The sequence below is a fragment of the Miniopterus schreibersii genome (assembly GCF_964146895.1).
Source record: "Miniopterus schreibersii genome assembly, chromosome: X".
In the NCBI taxonomy this organism is placed as follows: Eukaryota; Metazoa; Chordata; class Mammalia; order Chiroptera; family Miniopteridae; genus Miniopterus; species Miniopterus schreibersii.
In genome coordinates, this window is record NC_138104.1 from 34,060,094 (window position 1) to 34,075,606 (window position 15,513).

At 35.0% G+C, this 15,513-nt stretch overlaps 1 pseudogene across 1 annotated transcript in view; it reads left to right on the top strand.

Moving 5' to 3' along the window:
* LOC308550923 (ubiquitin-ribosomal protein eS31 fusion protein pseudogene) overlaps positions 1 to 15,513 on the top strand; it is a 1,162,334-nt pseudogene that overhangs the window by 763,714 nt on the left and 383,107 nt on the right. The gene's annotated exons all lie outside the window — the stretch shown is intronic.

Below are 15,513 nucleotides of genomic sequence, written 5' to 3' on the forward strand. Positions count from 1 at the left end.
CTAAGTATTTTTAAAATTGTTTGAAAACTCTGTGAAAATTATATCCTATCAGAAACCTGTCCGTGGCTCAAATGTTACTTTGCTACACTATAATTATGGCACAACCTTTGCAATAGCTTTATTATATAGAACTAAAATAGTTACCATTAAAATAATTTGCACAGTATTATTTAGAATTTGGCATTTTATCTAGATAAAAATATTTATGTGGAACAAAAGAATATTTTAAGAAATACAAATTTTATAATTGCCTTCATATATGCAGCTATAGTCATTCTGATTCCGTCTTAACTCTGCGATATACAGGAAAGCACTTTCTGCTTTCACCTTAGTGCTTTAAAAGGTTTTCTCCTGAGCTTTCAAAAAAAAAAAAAAAAAAAAAGGAATGTTATCACAGTAATTGGATAGTCTGTGACAACATGTTATAATTTCTTTATTAATTATGATTCTTAATGCAAAGAAAATGAAATCTCTGTGCTTTGGAATTCAGTTGCCCTGCCAAAGTTAATTGCTCCTCAAGAGATGCCAACCTTGGGATGTGTTGGGAGTGTGAAAAAGAACAACTGCTGACTTTAGTATCTTATTTTCCAGTGAGTTCACATTTTTTATGTAATTAGCCCCAGTGTTCTTTTTAGATGAACAGATCAACTAATAGTATGTTATGTTTTAAAAGAAACAAACAACAGGAAGTGGCAACATAGCAAGGGCATATTTAAAGGGCATAGACTCATTGCAATAAACACATTTAAACAATAGTGCCAACTTAACCTTTGCAAAAGTACATTTACCTTTTTCTGTACAATCCAAAATAAGTAGAGCATGAAGCTCAACACACAGAAGTTTTACGTTTGTTTAAGTAACTTGTGTGGCTTATTAATATGAGGTAATTTTGTATTACCTTTCAGAATATATTTTAGATATAATGTACTCTCTCATAATAAACATAATTTTAGTAAATACAACAACTAAAATTGTGAGCAATTGATATCTAGCTCCTGATAAAAGTGTGCTTTAGACAACTGATATTCTAGGTGGTGTATAAGACTATCAAAATATTATTTCCTACAGTCCGACTTACCTAATATCAAACCCTATTATCAGCTAAGTTCCCAGAAACCTACATACCTGAACCCTAATACTATAATTCCCCATAGAAATGATTACATTGATTTGCAACTTGGTATTATTACCACAGTTTTTTTAGTCATTAAAACATGTGTCTATTTGACATTACTTTCTACAATTTTTGAAAAACAGAATTGATGACACGTTCATTATATTATTTGTTGTTCTTATAATGTACTCATGCAATAAATATATTTTTAAAGTCACCGTCAGAAAGGAAAAAGTTACTACATACATACATACTACATGAACACAGACAATAGTGTGGTGAAGGCCAAGGGAAGGGGGAGGCAGAGGAGAGTGGAGGTGGACAAAGGGGAGTAAGTGGGGAACATTTGCAATAATGTCAACATTAAAAATGTTTAATTATTTTAAAAAATGTTTAATTAAAAAAAGTTATCTTAGCCTAGTGTTAAGCTTCATTTATGTGGACAATAAGATATATGTAACCTGACACATTTCAACTGTTGTAAATGAGTCGAATGTGAATAATAGTCACAAAAATAGACATTGAAAATATACAATGAAAAATATACATTGTAATATATAATACATTAATATTCTATATTAAATATCTGGGGCTAAAACAAATTTATATGTGATGCATTTAATTGACATTTGGGTTTGGAGAAACAGATATGAAGCTTGGGGTGAAAGTTAAAGTAACAAACAATTACTAAGTAATTAAGCCAATGGTTGAAATAAACGGATCAAGTTCATTTTCATTCTTCTGAGTTATTTCAGTCTTTTGAATGAGACTTAAATCCTTACCGTTAATTCTGTGATAACTGGCCTCTATTGTATATAGTATCTATCCATTGTACCCTGACAACTCTCCTCTACCCCTTAAAATCATTTCACAAAACAGAACTGCCTGCATATACTTTTTGTTCAGAAACTACAGACATACCCAGAGAATCATGGAACTTAGAGGTAGTTACAAAGTTGGTTCAACACAAAGCAGTGGTGTGCTGGTAAGTGTTTAACTAAAATGACTTTCCAGAAATATAGTTCTGGTTTGTAGTGTTTTCTGATTTCCATGGTTCAGATACTTTCTTCATGGTCAATTCCAAGCCACCAGCATGTCATTGGTCACTGAACAGCGAGCTGGAAAGAGATTATTGCAGTTGGCTCTCAAGAGCCAGTGTTTTGGCCCCAGCACACCGCTGGACCAAAGTGATCACCATTTAATCCAGGTAGTCTGAGAGAGTGGCCACCAGCGGATAGTGGTCACTTGGCAGCTTGTTAAACTGTTGATCGTCTTTACAATTGTGTTCTTTCCACCTAATTGAGTTAATTTCATTTTATGTTATTTGGAGATGAAATTTGACTGGTTCATAGTGTATATTTTACACTTCCTGCCTTTGAAGGTCATTAAGTGACTTTTTAGCATTCCCTTTAAAAATACTCACCTGAACCTGCTTTTATTTTTCTTTAAAATCCTGTATAGTACTTTCTGCTTGACATCAGAAATCATATCAAACTATATAGTTTGGCGTGATTTCGGAAATTTGTTCAAGAGGTGCTGGCTCAGCTCTCACATCATTCAGTAGCAGTTTTATCAACTGCAGAGCAGAAATCAAGTATTTTCCGTTTATTTAAATGTTCTTGTTAATACTTGGCCACATTTTGGTACACCTTATTTATTTAGTCATTATCTTTGGACTCTCCAGTTCTCTTCCTTTTCTTTTAATTTCTCTTACCTTTCTTTCCTTTATATGTATCTGTCTCTATCACTGGCTGTCTCTCTAAAATCACTGATTGAAATTTTTTGATAATAAATATCTCAATTTCACATACTAAGATGACAACATTGACCCACTACAATAGCAGTGGTGAGGATGATAGAATTCAAGGTAAGAGAGGCTTGTATTCAAATATTCTGGTAGCAATAAGGCCTTCGGTAAATTACTAGAACTCTTTTAGCCCCATTTCTCTTATTTGTAAAATGCAAATAGTAAAATGCAAATAATATCTACCTTATGAGGTTGTTGTGAGAGTGAAATAGTGCATATATTGTTCCTGGCGTATTATGAGCTGAATAAATGGTTACCAATAGAAGCAGTGGTAATATTGTAGTAAGGCTCACAATATATTATATTTAAGTAGTAGAAATAAATGTACATTGCCTTAGCTTTCAAAAAATATGTTACATTCCTCTTTCTTAGTCACTTGTATGAACTTTGGGTGACTTGTCTGTTAGGACACCAGCAAGGGTTCAGGGTATATTGTCTATGCAACCCCTCAATCAAAACTGCTTCAAATTAATGAATTTTTAATGATCTTAAGAATTCTAGGTGAGGCAAAAAGAGCACTTCCAAATCCTTTCTTGTGGTACATGTTTGCTCCCAGCAAGTTAAGATCTCTTAATTCACTACAGTATCACACCAGATCTAATTACACCGAAGCATCACTGACTCTAGCACTGTGTGGTCCCTTAAAATAAGAAAATAACTTGTGGGGGACAGGGACTGGGGAGGGGGATGGGACAGGGTGGAACGGATCCTTGGGGAGAAAAAAGGACATCTGTTATATTTTGAACAAAAATAAAATTTAAAAAAAAGAAAAAAAAAAAGAAAATAACTTTCTACCAGTGTGTGCATAGTTGTAGTTTCTCCAATATATATTTCTGTAGTTTGGCTTTGGTACCCATGTGTACTATTTTGCAGGTGCTGCAACGATGTTATAGTAAAATTAAGTAGGTCATTATGGATACTATATTTGTCATGCAAATTTTTTTGAAAGCCTGCCCAAATAAGGTGACTTACAAACTTTTTTATTTCCAGAGATTTAATAACACTTGAAAATTTTGAGTGTCACTGAGCTCAATATCACTCGTCCATTCCATTGCTTCTTAAGAAATGTTTCAAAAACCCATGCTAGTAATAAAATAAAGCCACCTTGAAGAGCTGATTTTTAGTTCAAGAATTGTTTAAGGCTTGCCCTGATTTCCCAGCTTCCTTTTCCCTGACCCCAAACACTTCTTAACAGTCTTCTTTACTGCCGACCAATCTCTAAATTTGTATCAAGATTATATTTTGTGCAAACACTTCCTACTGTCCAATTTTGAATTTGTCCACTCAGATTTTTGAACTTGCTATTACATTTGTTCCTAGTTCAACACCCCAATTAAATTAGAATATACTTGGTGACTTAAATTTAGAAATGTTCCCCAGATTATTTCCAGCACATTTAGGATTATATTATTGATATTTGTTCTGTTCATTAATATAAATAGATTTTAAACAGTGATACACAATTTTAGGAAAAGGGTGCAAAATACACTATTTAACAATGAAAATATACCTTGTTAATTCTCCAAGTAAAATTTATAAAGAATGTAGCAAGCATATTTTTATTAAAATCTCCAAGAAACCTGTATTTAAGCCATAAAATTGAATATTTTATAACATACATTAAATTTAGAAGCGCTTATCAGCAGTTACTTTATCACAATTAGAATAACTCTTTTTAAGGAATAGTCAAATGCGATGTAATTTGTAATAGGTGGTGAGTGTAGTCACAAAATAGAAACATTTATTCCAAAAGTATTTATCTTTATTTAAAAAATACTCTTTCTTATTGAAATTTCAAGTCCAATCAATACTTGGTATATGTAGTTTGTTTGCATTTTATAAACATCCCTGAAAGTCTAGCTTAATAGATGAAATGTCTTTATAGAACACATTATTGCATGCTCATAAATTCCTGATTGATTTAGATTACAGAATGGACATAGAAAAGTTGGCAAAAAATGCAGAGAGATGAGCCATATTTCAGGCTTGGATATTTTACAAACCAATCCACCTCTCTCATTTGTTTTCCTGTGATGAGATTTAATAACATCCACATAGGCTTAGCTACTCAGTGGTCCCTATAAGATTTGGGTCTCAACATGCCAACATGAATGATTTATTCATGTCACACAATTAAGGGATGGTCAGGAACAGCTGTAGTTTGGAACGGGTAGGAAGATTCAACAGGTTTTTTATTTCCCAAGCAGTAAGCATTACTATTGCCATCATTATGGCAATCTCTCTTTAGAAACCAAATAAATTATGATGTTCCCGGCACCCATAACCACAATAACTTCTTGTTTGGCAGAAATCTTAGCTGAACTTTATGGCATTTTGTATAGCTGGTAAAACTTGAGAAGTTCTTATATTAAGCATATCCCAGGTTGACTAGTGGCACATTATTTATAACAATACATTTGTATAATGCAATTATCTTTCAAAATGCTTTTACAATGACATCTGACTTCTTTCATAAGAACTCTGTAAATTTGATTGAGTGGCTTATATTATTACCATTTTATCATTGAAAGTGTTAGGGAAAACTGAACAAATAAAATAGTGCCCAATTTTCTGAACTTTAAAACAAAATTGAGAGGGTAGGAATAGAATTCTAAAAGCTAGAATAAAATAAATAAACATATTTCAGGCAATTCACATTAACACATAGAACACAGTCTCTTATACAGTTATTCTCAAATGTACAAAATAGGAAAGCAAACAAGTACTGAATAAAATTTTAATTTTCCATGAGCATATAGAAAAACTAAATATTAGTAATGATGTTAAATAGAAGATTGATTAGGTACATGATGATGGACCCTTACATTGAAGTACTACACATCTATTTAAGAATATTTGTAAGGATCTGAAACAAAGACTACTCTATCCAGCAAGACTATCATTCAAGATAGATGGTGAAATAAAGAGCTTCCTAGATTTAAAAAAGAAAAAAAAAAAAGGCTAAAGGAGTTTATGACCACCAAACCAGCATTGCAGGAAATGTTAAAAAAAAACCTGCTGTAATTAGAAGTAGAAATAGAGAGAGAAGCACGGCAATTAAAGAATTAAAATGGCAATAGATAAGTATCTATCAATAATAATCTTAAATGTAAATAGATTAATTGCCCCAATAAAAAGACATAGTGTAGCTGAATGGATAAGAAAACATGATCCAAATATATGCTGTTTACAAGAAATCCACTTCCAAACAAAAGACTCACACAGGATTAGAGTGAAAGGATGGAAAAAAATTTTCCATGCAAATGGAAATGAAAAAAAGCTGGGGTAATAATACTCATATCTGACAAAATAGACTTCAAAATGAAGACCATAATGAGAGACAAGAAAGGTCATTATATAATACTAAAGGGATCAATCCAGCAAGAGGATATAACCCTGATAAACATATATGCACCCAATATAGGAGCACTTAAATTTATAAAAAAAGTTCTAGAGGACTTTAAGGGAGAGATTGATAGCAATACAGTCATACTAGGGAACATTAACACCACAATGGCTTCACTGGATAGGACTTCCAGACAAAAAAATCAATAAGGAAACAGTGACCCTAAATGACACACTAGATCAGATGGATTTAATTGACATTTACAGAACATTCCACCCCAAAGCTTCAGAATATACATTCTTCTTAAATGCACATGGGAAATTCTCAAAGATAGACCACATGTCAGGACACAAAACAAGTCCCTACAAGTTCAAGAAGACTGAAATCATATCAAGCATCTTCCTGCACCACAATGGCATGAAATTAGAAATCAACTACAATAAAAACACTAAAAAACATTCAAACACATGGACTAAATAGCATATTTTTAAACAGTGGATGGGTTACCAAAGAGATCACGAAAGAAATAAAAAACTTCCTGGAAACTAATGAAAATGAACACACAACAACTCCAAATCTATGGGACACAATGAAAGCAGTCCTGGGAGGGAAGTTTAGAGCACTACAAGCCTACCTCAAAAAACAAGAAAAACTTCTAATAGACTCTCTAACCCTACAACTTAAAAACTTAGAGAACAACAAGAACAGCTCAGAGTAAGTAGAAGGAAGGAAATAATAAAGATCGGAGCTGAAATAAATGACATAGACACTAAAAATAAAAATTAAAAAAATACAAAATAATCAATGAAACCAAGAGCTGGTTCTTTGAAAAAATAAACAAGATTGGTGAACCTTTAGCCAGACTCATCAAGAAACAAAGAGAGAGGACCCAAATAAGCAAAATCAGAAACAAAAAAGATGAACTAACAACTGACCCAACAGAAATACAAAGGATTGTAAGAAAATACGATGAACAGCTATATGCCACCAAGCTGGACAACCTGGATGAAATGGATAAATTCCTAGAAAAATACAACTTTTCAAAACTCAATCAAGAAGAATCAGCAAAGCTGAAGAGCCGATAACTGCTGATGAGGTTGAAGCAGTGATCAAAGGGCTCCCAGCACACAAGAGCCCTGGTATGGACAGCTTCACAGGGGAGTTCCACCAAACATTCAAACAAGATTTAACATCTATCCTCCTCAAACTATTCCAAAAAATCCAAGAGGAAGGAACACTTCCAAGCTGTTTTTACAAGGCCAGCATTACACTAATTCCCAAACCAGATAAAGGCACTACAAAGAAAGAGAATTACAGGCCAATGTCTCTGATGAACATAGATGCTAAAATCCTCAATAAAATATTGGCAAATTGGATCCAGCAATATATTATAAAGATCATACACCATGACCAAGTGGGATTTATTCCAGGGATGCAAGGCTGGTACAATATTTGCAAATCAATAAATGTGATACATCACATAAACAAAGTGAAAGACAAAAATCACATGATCATATCAATAGATGCACAACAAACATTTGAGAAAATCCAGCACCCTTTTTTAATAAAACTCTCAGCAAAGTGGAAATAAAAGGATCATATCTCAACATAATAAAAGCCATATATGACAAACCTACAGCCAACATTATACTCAATGGGCAAAAACTAATACCGTTTCCCCTAAGAACAGGAATAAGACAGGGTGTCCACTCTCACCAATTTTATTCAACATAGTACTGGAAGTCCTAGCCACAGCAATCAGACAAGAAGAAAACATAAAAGGCATCCAATTTGGAAAGCAGGAAGTAAAACTGTCATTATTTGCAGATGACATGATATTCCTAAAGACTCCACCAAAAAACTACTAGATTTAATAAGTGAATTCAGCAAGGTAGCAGGATACAAAATTAACACCCAGAAATCAATGGTATTTTTATACACCAATAGTGTATTTTCAGAAAGAGAAACTAAAAAAAAATCTCATTTACCATTACAATAAAAAAAAAATTAGATACATAGGAATAAACTTAACCAAGAAGGTAAAAACCTGTACTCGGAAAACTATAATACATTGCAAAAAGAGATAGAGGAAGATATAAACAAGTGGAAGAATATACCATGTTGATGGATTGGAAGAATTAACATCATTAAAATGTCCATACTACCTAAAGTGCAATCTATAAATTCAGTGCAATCCCTATTAAAATACCAACAGCATATTTCACAGATCTAGAGCAAAAACTTCAAAAATCTATATGGAACCAAAAAACACCCTGGATAGCCATGACAATCTTGAGAAAGAAAAACAAAGTTGGAGGGATCACAATATCAGATATCAAGTTATACTACAAATTCACTGTAATCAAAACAGCCTGATACTGGCACAAAAACAGATACAGATCAGTGCAACAGAACAGAGAACCCAGAAATCACCCCAAGCCATTATGGTCAATTAATATTTGTCAAAGGAGGCAAGAACATACAATGGAGTAAAAATAGTCTCTTCAATGAATGGTGTTGGGAAAATTGGACAGGTACATGCAAAAAAACAAAACTAGACCACCAACTTACACCATACACACACACAAAAAAACCCCTCAAAATGGTTAAAAGACTTAAATGTAAGACATCAAACCATAAAAATCCTAGAAGAAAACGTAAGCAGCAAAATGTCAGACAGCTCTCATAACAATATGTTTGCTGATACATCTCCTAGGGTAAGGAAACAAAGGAGAAAATAAACAGATGAGACTAAATCAAAATAAAAAACTTCTGCACAGCAAAGGAAACGATCAACAAAACAAAAAGGGAGCCCACTTATGGGAGAACATATTTGCCAATGACACATCGGATAAAGGGTTAATATCCAAAATATATAAGGAACTCATACAACTTAACAAAAGGAAGACAAACAATTGAATTAAAAATTGGGCGAAGCACCTAAATAGACACTTCTCCAAAGAGGACATACAGATGGACAAGAGACATATGAAAAAATGCTCAAAGTCGCTAATCATCTAAGGGATGCAAATTAAAACCACAATGAGGTATCACTTCACACTTGTCAGAATGGCTACAATCAACAAATCAACAAAGGACACATGCTGGCATGGATGTGGAGAAAGGGGAACCCTAGTACACTGCTGGTGGGAATGAAGACTGGTGCAGCCACTATGGAAAACAGCATGCAAGTTCCTCAAAAAATTAAACATGGAGCTACCTTTTGACCCAGTGATTCCATTTCTAGGAATGTATCCTAAGAATCCTGAAACATTAATCAGAAAGGACATATGTGCCCCTATGTTCATTGAAGCACAATTTACAATAGCTAAGATCTGGAAACAGCCCAAGTGCCCATCAGTAGATAAGTGGATAAAAAAGCTGTGGGACGTTTACACCATGGAATACTATGCAGCTGTAAAAAAGAAGGATCTCTTACCCTTTGGGACAGTATGGATGGACCTGTAGAGTATTATGCTAAGTGAAATAAGTCAGGCAGAGAAAGACAAGTACCACATGATCTCACTCATATGTGGAATGTAATAAACAAAATAAAATGATGAACAAAATAGATCCTGAAACATAGAAGCATGGAACAGACTGAGGAATCTCAGAGGGAAGGTGGGGAGGAGAGAGTGGGTGGGGAGAGATTAAGCAAAGAACTTATATGTTAATAAGCATAACTCATGGACACAGACATTGCTATGGGGAAGGCCTGGAGGTGGGGTGGATGTGAGGTGGAGGGGATCCATGGGGATAAAAAGGGGACAAAAAAATAATATTTGTGAATATTTGATCTAAGTAAATGTTAACAGTAAGATGTTAAAAGATACAAGCAGAATATGAAATTATATATAATTATATATGTATTCTTAAATTTGCTCTTCAAAAATGTACATAGAAAAAAATTCAAGAAAATTTGTCCAAATATAAATCATGTGTTTTGGTGTAGTTAAGGTTCATTGTCCATACTTTCCAGTTTGTCTCCAAGGAACATACATATTATTGGAACAAAAGTACATAAATTATCAAAATAACTATGGAAAGGGATATGGCGTAAGCTTTTATTACTAGGCTTACTTTATTTTTCTAATAACCGTATAGATCTTAAAAAATGCTTCGTATTCACTCTTGCTCTCCATCTTGTTGCTCTCACTTTCTCTACCCCTTGTTTCTGTGTATCCCTGTTTGTTTTGATTAATATATAAATTAAGCTAAGCTGTTGCTGTAGAGGAAAAAAGCATTTGTATGGAATCAGAGATTTCATATTCAGCACCTGGCAGTTTTGACAGAGAATATTTGTTTTCACCCAATTAAATCTATTACCATTTGTAGAGGGAAATGATTAGAACTGGGGGTGCCTCAGGGTAGAATATGGTAACCTACATATGGAAATTACCTTCAGGTATGTACAAAGAATTGATGTGTAAAATCTATTATGAGAAGACACAATAGCTTTCTTTGTGTCCCTCAAAAACTCACAACTCCTCCTGTCACTATGCTTTGATTTGTTTCTTCTGCCTGAAATACTTTTTCCTCTCATCTAATGGCTGTCACTTATTTCACACAGGCCTCTATTCACATTTTACCTCCTAGAGATGACTCTTTATTACTCTATCTAAAATCATCACCCCACCTCCTTCCATATCATCTAATTTTTTTACCTACTTATCACTCCAAAATTATTGTGTTCATCTATTTGGTTATTTACTTGTATAGTTGATATCCCCTCTAACAGGATAATAAGCTTTATGAGAGAATGGGCCTTGTCTGTCTTGTCCACTAGTTTATTCCTAGTTCCTACTTACTACAGGACCTGGCACTTACTAGTCATTCAATAAATATTTGCTAATTGAATGAATGAATAAAATACTGAAGTGCAAGGCTAATCAGTAAAGTTTCCAAGAAGAGGTGATATTTAACGTGTTTTTTTTAAAGAATTGTTTATTGAATTTTAGAGAGAGAAGAAAGGAGGGGGAAAGAGAAACATCAATGTGAGAGTGCAATATTAGTCTGCCGCCTCCTGCAGGCCCCTCACTGGGGATTGAGCCAGAAACCCAAGCATGTGCCTCGATGGGGAATCAACCAGCAACCTTGCAGTGCCCAGGATGACGCCCAACCAACTGAGCCCCACTGGCCAGGGCTGACCTGGTTTTATAGAATGGGTAATTTAACAAGAGAAGACTGGATTGGGGAAGGGAAATATAATTTCATGTATAAAAACAGTCCGAAGGCATGAAGGCCTAAGTTTTAAAAAAGGTTCTATGAAATAATACAAATAACCTGCCGACAGAATCTTCCTTCATTATTTTATTTTCTATTTCCAGATGCTAAAACACAATGTTTTACTCTTTTTCTTAGTTTCATATTTTGCAATACTCTGTACAAATAGAGGTCATAATGGTCAGTCTGCAAGCATTTAGATGATACAACTTTACCTTTATTTTTTTGTTTTAACCTTAGAAAGATTTAATGCGTTTTAGTTTATCTTAAATTTACTATTAATGTTTTAATTATATAATCTACTGTCGTCTTCCTCTAAAAGTTTTCTCATTTTCCAAAATTTATTCCGTGTGCTGTTGAATTTCTCATTCTTATTTAACTTATTTTCTTAGTATGTTTTTAGTTGTAAGCAACCTTCTTTTGCATGCATAATAAAAGATTCCGTCCTCTCTGAAGCTCCTCGGCAGCCTGCGACCCACACTCGTCCTTCCTGGCCCCCAAAAGCTGCATGTCTACACTGGCAGCGCGAGGCCTAGCAGGGGGCGTCCTGCTGCCCCACGCTCCTTGCTTCCTGGGCACAGACAGAGGCCTTGAAGGTAGAGGCAGCAGAACGAACTTCAATTTCGGGGCTCTAGGAACTCCGACCGCCTACCGCCCTGGGCGCCGCCATCTTGTTCAGATTACGTCACCGGAAGGGGCTGGTCCTTTCTTATCCACCCACCTGGCTCTGTGTTTGAAGTGTTGTTTTTTTTTAAGGCCACGAGCTCCTCTTAAAGGCGCACGCGCTGTTTAGCTTGGGTTTAGAGGTTGCTCTGAGCTCCCGCTCCGTAGACGTTATAATGGGACTCCAGCCTTTCCCCAGGAGAGGATGGGCAGGCCTTCCTGTTAGAGCACCTTCCCTTCCTCTGACTGCAGACAGGGCTCTCACTCGCTGCCTCCTTACAGCAGGGAACGATGTTCCTAAAAAGCTGACCAGCGTTCTTTTTTCCAAGGGAAAGTGGTCGAGTGGGTGGTGAGGTTAGACTTCAGGGTAAGGGATGGAGGTGACATCTCAAGATTAGCATTGTGGCCCGGCCGGGCGTGGCTCAGCGATTGAGCATCTACCTAGGATCCCTCGGGTTGCGGGCTGGATCCCCAGCAGGGGGCGTGCAGGAGGCAGCCGATCAATGACTCTTTCATTATTGATGTTTCAACTCTCTTTCCCCCTCTCCCTTCCTCTCTCTAAAATTAATAAAGATATATTTAAAAAAGAAATAAAAAAAAAGATTCCTATGAGAATACAATATCTGTAGGGCATGAGTTCCAAGACACCCAGATGGATGGGTGAAACCACGGATATTACCAAACCTTATATATACTATTTTCCCCCATACATACATACCTGTAATAAAGGTATTTTACAAATTAGACACAGTAAGAAATTAACAACACCTAATAATAAAATAGAATGATTATAAACAATATACTGTAATAAAAATTATGGGAATGTGGTCTCTCTTAAAATATCTAATCGTATTGTATTCATACTTGTTCATTTTGTGATGTGAGATGAAGTGAGGTGAATGATCTAGACGTTGTGATATAGTGTTAGGCTACCACAAATGTTACTTGAACACAGCGCTGCAATACCTGGACAGTCGATTTGATAACAGAGACAGCTGCTAAATGATTAGCGTACATAGTGGGGATGTGCTGGACAGCGGATGATTCACTTCCCGGGTGGCACAGCAAGAAATTTCATCCAGCTCATTAAATAGCAAATGGCTTGCAATTTAAGACTTATAAATGGTTTATTTCTGAAATTTTCTATTTAATATATTTGTACTGTAGTTTACTGGGGGTATCTGAAAATGTGGAAAACAAATAAAATGAAACATAAACAAACTCATAGATACAGAGAACAAACTGATGGTCGCTAAAAAGGAGGGGAGTGGAGGTTGGGTGGAAAGCCAGGTGTGGATTAAGAAGTACAAACTTCTATTTATAAAATAAGATATAGTGGGCTATAATTTGTAGCATGAGGAATAGAGTCAATAATATAATCATCTGTGGAGACAGATGGTTACTAGACTTACTGTAGTGATCACTTTGTAAGGTTCATAAATGGTGAAACACTATGTTATGTACCTGAAACTTATATAATATTGGATGTCAACTATAACTAAAATAAAATTTCCAAAAAAATTTAAAAAGCTACCTCAAAAAAATAAAAAGCAGGGCACTGAACAAAATGCTTCTTTGCTGTGATGCTATTATGATGGGGAGCTGGGGGGAGTCAGGCAGCAACGACTCGGAGGACTTCCTCCCTCTTTTACTAACAAGTACTTCCCTTTTTCCTTCACAATACTCTCAACCATACACACACACACACACACACACACACACACAGGTGTATGCACAACATGCACACTCACATACATACTTACTGAAGAATCTAGTTTTAGAATATACAGGGATGATAAAAACGATTTTAAAGTTTGTTCACTGGAGAAAAAGCCCTATAGTCTAGTAAGGGCTATGAAGGCATCTGAAAAATCCCTCTGCCCTGCTCACGTAACCTTGTGTCCTGCTAAAGGACTTCATATGCTCTAGGGAAGATGTGGCTTTTAAATCTATTTCTGCACCGAAACCCCAAATAGGCTAGCAGCTTCCCTGATGGACACAATATAGCTAGACAGACAAGAAAAAAATTTCAGGAGAAACTGACTTCAGTGATGAGCTCTACCCTTTGAAATTCTGCATAATAAAGTTAATAAAGATTTATTGTAGGAATATATAGGCATGTACAGAAGATGAGGTTATCATTATTACAGTCACAATAGCACCGATCATGGAAATTTGGAGTTAAACTTTACAAAGTACTCTCCACAGAGTTATACTGTAATTCATTCCTCCAAATTCCAAAACCAAAAGTGTGGAGGTTTTAGATATTTATCTAGTTTAGGGTTTGCTGAACTTCCCGGACATGTGGGTTGTTCTTTTTTGTAAAAATTGGAAAAATTTTAACCAATATTTCCTAAATATTTCTGGTTTCATTTTACCTCTCCTCTCCTTTTGGGATTTCTGTTACATAAGTTAGATTTCTTGATACTATGTGTAATTGAAGCTCTATTAATATTTATTTCAATCTTTTTATTCTCCTTTGTATTAGTGTGAATAATTACTATTCTCCCGTCTTTAAATTTGCCATGTTTTCTTTTCATTTTTTTATTGCTGACACTATTACAGATATCTCCCATTTTCCTCTCCTTTGCCCCCCTCCACCCAGCACCTGCCCTCCCCACCCCCAGGCCTTCATCACATTATTGTATGTATCCATGGGCTATGCATATATGCATATATGTTGTTTGGCTGGTCTCTTCCAGTTCCCCCCACACCCTCCCCTTGAGATCTGTCAGTCTGTTCCACATATCCATGCCTCTGGTTCTATTTTGTTCATTCCATTCCACATATGAGATCATGTGATATTTGTCTTTCACTGACTGCTTTCTTTTGTTTTGACCAATGTGATTTTAATCCCATCCAATAAATTTTGTTTCAGATATATTTGTAGTTTAATAATTTTCATTTATTTTTACAGTCTTTATATCGCTCCTAAAATTCTTCACTGTTTACCCATTAAACCCATCTTTTCACATATATTTAAAGTCACTGTCTGCTAATTCTAACATCTAAGTTGTCTGTGATTCTGTTTCTATTAACTGTTTTCTCTTGACCATGGGTAACATTTTCCAGCTTTTTTTCCTGAGTACTAATATTTTATTGTATATTGGATATTGTAGATGATACATTATAGAGACTCTAGATTTTGAGATTTTTAGCTGAAAATTTTTGATTTGTAGATTAATAAATCAACTTGGTCTTATGGAGGTGGAAATTTAGGTTTTGTTAGGGTAGGCTTATCTTTTGTTTTACTATCTAGGGTATATTTTTTCACTCTTGGGGCACAGTCTTTATTCTTAAGTATGCCTTCCATATTGTCAATCGAAAGGCAAAGATTGTTACCAACCCTCACTAACTCAT